The sequence below is a fragment of the Pararge aegeria genome, chromosome 24 (genome assembly GCF_905163445.1).
Source record: "Pararge aegeria chromosome 24, ilParAegt1.1, whole genome shotgun sequence".
Classification (NCBI taxonomy): domain Eukaryota; kingdom Metazoa; phylum Arthropoda; class Insecta; order Lepidoptera; family Nymphalidae; genus Pararge; species Pararge aegeria.
In genome coordinates this window covers 10,214,128-10,220,127 of record NC_053203.1, presented here as the reverse complement: position 1 = coordinate 10,220,127, position 6,000 = coordinate 10,214,128, and the positions used below count along the sequence as shown (strand labels likewise).

Below are 6,000 nucleotides of genomic sequence, written 5' to 3'. Positions count from 1 at the left end.
TGCATTCTTTTAAGGATTGTAAACAGCACATCAACAGCCCGAACTATCTACGTGATTGCACGCACGTAGATTTAATTTGGCACAGTTACTCATTCGTTTATTTGAAAAGGCGAAATTAAGATGGCATCCTGACGAATGACTGTCATGTGCATTTTCTCTAGACTACAGTTGATATTCATTTAACGCTGAACTTGATGTACATTGTGACAGCCGGTTGGCGCAATGGGCAGCGACCCTGCTTTCTGAGTCGTGGCCGTGGCTTCGATTCCCACAACTGGAAAATGTTTGTGTGATGAAAATGAATGTTTTTCAGTGTTTGGGTGTTTACCTGACACCTGTATACTTTAAGTATTTCTGTGTATTATTCATAGAAATATTCATCAGCTATCTTAGTACCCATAACTCAAGCTACGCTTACTTTGGGGCTAGTTGGTGCTGTGTGTATTGTTGTATAATATTTATTATTATTGTTATTATTATTATACACTGCCGGATATACCTATGTCTTTGTAGGGATTTCTAAAATCAATGGTGCTGGGCCGCTTTATCATCGGTCCATCTCGTTGGGGCCAAACAACGCTGCGTTTGCCAGTCCGGGGTCGCCATTCCAGAACCTTCGAACCCCAACGTCCATTAGTTCTCGGACTATGTGCCCCGCCCATTGCCATTTCAGCTTCGCGACTCGTTGAGCTGTCGGTAACTCTCGTTCTCCTGCGGATTTCCTCATTTCTGATTTGATCACTTAGAGATTGAGAGACCTCTGTCATTTTTACATTTGAAATGGGATTTAATAGTAGACTAAATATTGCAATATGCAATATTGGTATCATAATTACTGAGTGGGCTAACTTAAAACAAGAGGCGTGTCCGGATGTATTGTGGCGAGTAAAAATCTTGAAATCGGCAACTATTATAATACATTAAATATTTTATATGTTTATATGTATATATATATTATAATTATATGTATATAATTTAATTTTATCACCGATTGTACTATCCCGTTTTCCCTAACCTAATTCTCTACCAAAAGGGTTGTCTGGAGGAGATCGCTTAAAGCGATAAGACCGCCTTTGCACATCTTATATATATATTTTTATTGTTTTGTTATTTCTTGTTTTCACTTTTAATTTGTGCAATAAAGACTTTATCTATCTATCTATCTATTAATTACCCAATAAAACCTAGAAAAAATTAAATATGTTCTAAGCAAATAATTTTTTCGTGGGGAAATCGGATTATTCCTAACTACTCAAAAAAACATTGTAAAGTCACGCTTCATTTGTGAACTATGATACTTTGTATGCTGGATAATTTAATTTAATAATAGGGCAAGTCACGTACCTACCAGGTAAAAAAACAAACATTTGGTATGACGTATATAAACAGCCAAGATGTTAAGGAAATAAGTTTTTAAAGTTTAACATTAATTGATAATATGTAATAATTGATGAAAATTAATGTTTTTTGTAGTGTCTGGTTGTTTATCTGTATACAACAAGTATCTATGTATATTATTCATAAAAATTTTCATCAGTCATCTTAGTACCCATAACACAAGCTACGCTCACTTTGGGGCTAGATGATAGAATTTGGGGTAACAACAAAAGTTGTTTTATACTATCGCAGTATTAATTTATTTATGTTTAGGTACATGTTATAATATTATGTATAGAATTATAAAATATATTAAAACAGAGCCCCAAGACTGTCAAGGTTATCGGTGACGCGAACCCATAAGTTTTTACCAAAAGATCACGATAAATTTTTGTGTATAGTCCTAGTATCTATTTATGTATGTTTACGTACATGTTATATTATTATGTATAGAATTAAAATAGATAAAAAACAGAGCCACAAGCGTGTCAAGGTTATCGGTGACGCGAACCCATAAGTTTTTACCAAAAGGTCACGATAAAGAAATTTTCACTTCAATATGATTAAATTACCTATAATAATATTCCAGGATGTTATCGAGAACTTCAACGATCTCAATAAGTAGGTTATTATAATAAACGCAACGGAATAAATAAGTTACAAGCTAAGTGTTTTTCCGATACTGGCACAAATTACGTAACATGCATTCACAGTAAACAACAGAGAGCAAAAAATCTGAAATTAGCCATCACAATAATTAGGTTTCAGAACAGCAAGAATCGTACGATCGTAAGGGATCTGTTCGACCAATCAGAAATAAGTACGCAGGCGCACCTACTAAATGTGTAACATGAGAAACGTAGCGCTGCAGAATTTATTACAGCGCTTCATGGTTTGTTGTGTTTAGACGATGATAATGTCGCTGCGCTTGATGGGCATGATTGAAACGATGGAGTCGCTATTATTTGATACGCAACTTCGTGGAATCTGCAATTCATGGTCTAATTGTTTGAAGTGAGATTGATGTAGACGGCGCCGAGTTTACAACTCAAATCAGTGTGATAATGGTGATAAATGGACATATATTGCGCCTATTTTGGAGTATGCCTAGTGCCTGGTTGGTTAGCATGTTCAACTATGGATCACGAGGATCCAGTATCAGTCCCGAGTTAGGAAGTTGACGGTTTAAACCCCCATACCTCGGGGAGTACGTTAAGCCATCGCTCTCTGTTACTACTCGCATTTTTTTATACAGGGTCAAAAATTCTGGGTCAAAAATTGTGTTCTGTTAAAAAAAATTCAGTACCAGCTTGGGAGTTTGAAAATTGGCGGTGTCAACCAACACGCTTCGGAGAGCATGTTATGCAGTCGGTTTCAGCTATTATCTATAACTTGCGATAATAATAGTCGTTAAAGCCAATCGACCCGCATCGAAGCAGCTTGGCGGGCTTATGCTCTAAAACCGTCTCTACTATAAGGCCTGTACCCAGCCGTTGGACGGACAAGGCAGATGGTGGTAATAATTCAAGAGATTGGAGGTCCATAGGTAGCTTGATTTTATATTATTAAATATTCCTCGAACATCAGGGTGGTGTGGTCTAGTTTCAACTACAAAAAGTGCTTACTAAGCAACGTTACCGAAATCGTTTATTTTATGAGTTTGATTAGGTTAAGATTTCCGCTTTTTCAACTTCATGCCTAGCAGAAAACCTGATATTAACCTAAGAGTCGAAGTTCTATAAGTAAGCTTTTCAATCCTAATTTCTCAATCTCAATTTTATGGTAATTTCAGTCTAGTCAAAAATCTGCAACGCCTTACCCACTCCCTGAGGTTTATTTTGAGATTTAAAACCAATTAAATCCAAGTACCTAGCACTCAAGCATAGATTATGTTCTAGTAGTTTTGTAATACTTAGAAAAAGTTAAGATTATTTTAAATGGTACCTACGTGCTGCAATTTAACGGAATAATATGATTGTGGTCTGAAATAAAACGTGTAAATTAAGAAATTGCATAACTGTAATTAATCTTTCTCAAGATTTAAGATAAAGAAAAAACTTATCACCTTATAGAAAGATTACGGGCATCTGCAAAGATTATGTAACCAAACTTTTCCTATTGATTAAGATAGAAGACACTGAGAGGGAAAAAACTTTAAACAAATCTAGCTTATATGTAGTAACTAACTCTTGTTCGTTAATTACTTAAACTACAGATTATCCTTTTGAATTCGTTAATTACTTAAACTACAGATTATCCTTTTGAACCTACTTGAACTAGTTTTAATCCTTGTCTTAAATTAACTCAAGTGTCTTTCTAAAAACCACTTGATTCGACAACGGATGCAATCCACAATGCGTCAGTATTGAAGTATTGTTGTCCGTCCCACACATGAAGGCTTGTATCGTTGTGTGCTTATTGTATGCTGACGTCACATTCGTCCAATGAATTATGCACGTGTGTGCAGCCAGTTATTACACCTATACACTGCGAAACAATCATTTTCAGTCAGTTGATACCGGACTGTCGATAGAGACGGAAGTGTCGTTGTTCGAAATTCTCGCTTGTCGTAATTTTCTGTGCGCCTAGTGTCGTGTTGGGATTAAATCGAACGTATTCTTTGGTGAGTTGTATTAATATTGTATTCAGTGTGATTCCGTTTGTTAACTTTGATCTTGATGCGCTATGTATATTGCGAGTACAGAAATAAACATTTTGGCACAACTCCCTGCTGTTACCCTTGAAGTAGGGACGGTCAAGTCAATTTTTGCATTAGAAATGGTTATTTTCGGAAATGCAAGTATATAAAACTGTTATTTTTAAAAGGCTTTTTTAAAACAGCCAGTCTGCTTTTAACAGGTCTTACGCCGATATGCACCGACAGGTTTTAATATGTCATATAAATAAATTTCTTAATATATTTAACGCACGTGCTTCCGCTTTAACTATATTTAAAACCTTGAAAACGTTGCATAACTGTTGAGTATCAAGTTAGGTATTTTAGTCTTCTTTTTTACTGTCACAAGCGTTTGCTTACATTTCAGGTTACAGTCTTATTTCATGTGATGTAGAGACTATTTTTGTAAACTTGACGAGTTGTTTGGCTCTTGTTCTCACAGTACTATTATACACTGTCTTTAATATTTTTCTAGTCATTGGATTCTATTCTTTCCGTATCAATTACTGATTCATTTAAAAGAGCAGAAATAAATTGCATTTTTCTATATTTATCTAATTGCAATTTATGTGATACGAGATACGGGGCACTTAGTATTGAGTGTCGACTCGATTTCGACGTAATTGGCTACTATGAGTATGCAATCTATGTTATTTGACACTTGTGTAGAATTCATTGCTTGGTTCAGAATGTGTTCTGTTTTGACATCAGTATGTTTTAAGTAATGTAATGTTTTCACTATGAATTAGCCGTGTACATTTTTATATTTCATGAATATATATTATATACGTATTTTATTCGTGCCATTACTAATTAGTGAAGGCTCGAGATTTTTTTATCGCCATTAATGCTGTTAATGTTTTAACGTTTTAATATTTTAAAGAATTTATGCTAAAGTTTCAGACGAATATTAAAGTGATTCGCAAAAAGCTAACTCTTAAGGTCAAACAGCAAGTGTCCTTTGGTATGCCATTCACTCTATCATATTAAGCCGGTTTAATTAATTAACATAATATATACCTATGAGACCGAATTAATTATCGTTTTGTATTTCTTTTTCGATAACTTTGAATAAACTAGTTTTAAAATGCCAATGTTTTAATGCAAATGTATCTCCCCAGCATATTATTCTAGTCCTTCCTCTACATCTAGTCCTACATACATTTCATTTCATCATGTTGGTACCTACAATATTAGCTCCAACATAATTATCCTTTTTAACCAAATTAGAAAAAATGGAGAAGGTTTGAATTCGGTTGCAATTTGTTTGTTAGCTCGGAACTCTGTCATTTATAAACAGATTTGAAAAATTTAAGATTTGTTTGGGACGGTAAATTGGAACATGTGGTAATATTTTCATCAGAACAAGATCTGATGATGGGATCCTGGATAAATTGAGGGAACTCTTCAAATATTTACTGGTACTTTCCTTGCTACTTATACAAAAAGAAAAACTAAGTATATGATCTATACATAGAAAATTTCTACATTCTACTTGGGATAGACTTCAAAATGTTGTTGAAAAGATTTATTTCTTGCTTTTTGTTGTAATTGTAAAACAAAGAAGGTTCTTTTAAGTTCGTTAAAAAAAAAAAAAAACTATGTTCAATTATACCAATGCTTTGACTCTATATGACCCTAAAAGCAAGTTTTTGGGTTGTCTAATTTTACACTTCTAAACTTAATAAATTTCAAATATGCGTGTATTTAAAAAAAAAAAAATTCTGATGAGAACAAAACAGTTGATTGCACTGGTTATATAAACACTTAACCTAGGTATGTCAGTAAATTCATAATGCATGGGTTCCAATCGTTGAGGTCCTGAATTATTTAACCTTCGTGTCTCATTTATCACAAACTAGCACTTATCACTAGCACCTGGGGTCTTTCTACCATTGCGGACGTATACAGTATTATCTCTCTCTCTATATTCGTTCCTTCATCAC

At 34.2% G+C, this 6,000-nt stretch overlaps 1 protein-coding gene across 4 annotated transcripts in view; it reads left to right on the top strand.

Moving 5' to 3' along the window:
• The first annotated feature begins 3,805 nt into the window (after positions 1 to 3,805).
• LOC120634556 (trehalase-like) overlaps positions 3,806 to 6,000 on the top strand; it is a 60,626-nt gene continuing 58,431 nt past the window's right edge. For 2 of the 4 annotated variants that reach the window (XM_039905250.1, XM_039905254.1), the window contains exon 1: positions 3,813 to 4,000. The gene's annotated coding sequence lies outside the window, so the exon portion shown is untranslated. Of the gene's footprint in view, positions 4,001 to 6,000 lie in introns of all 4 variants that reach the window. The other 2 variants (XM_039905252.1, XM_039905253.1) reach the window with 2 other exon arrangements.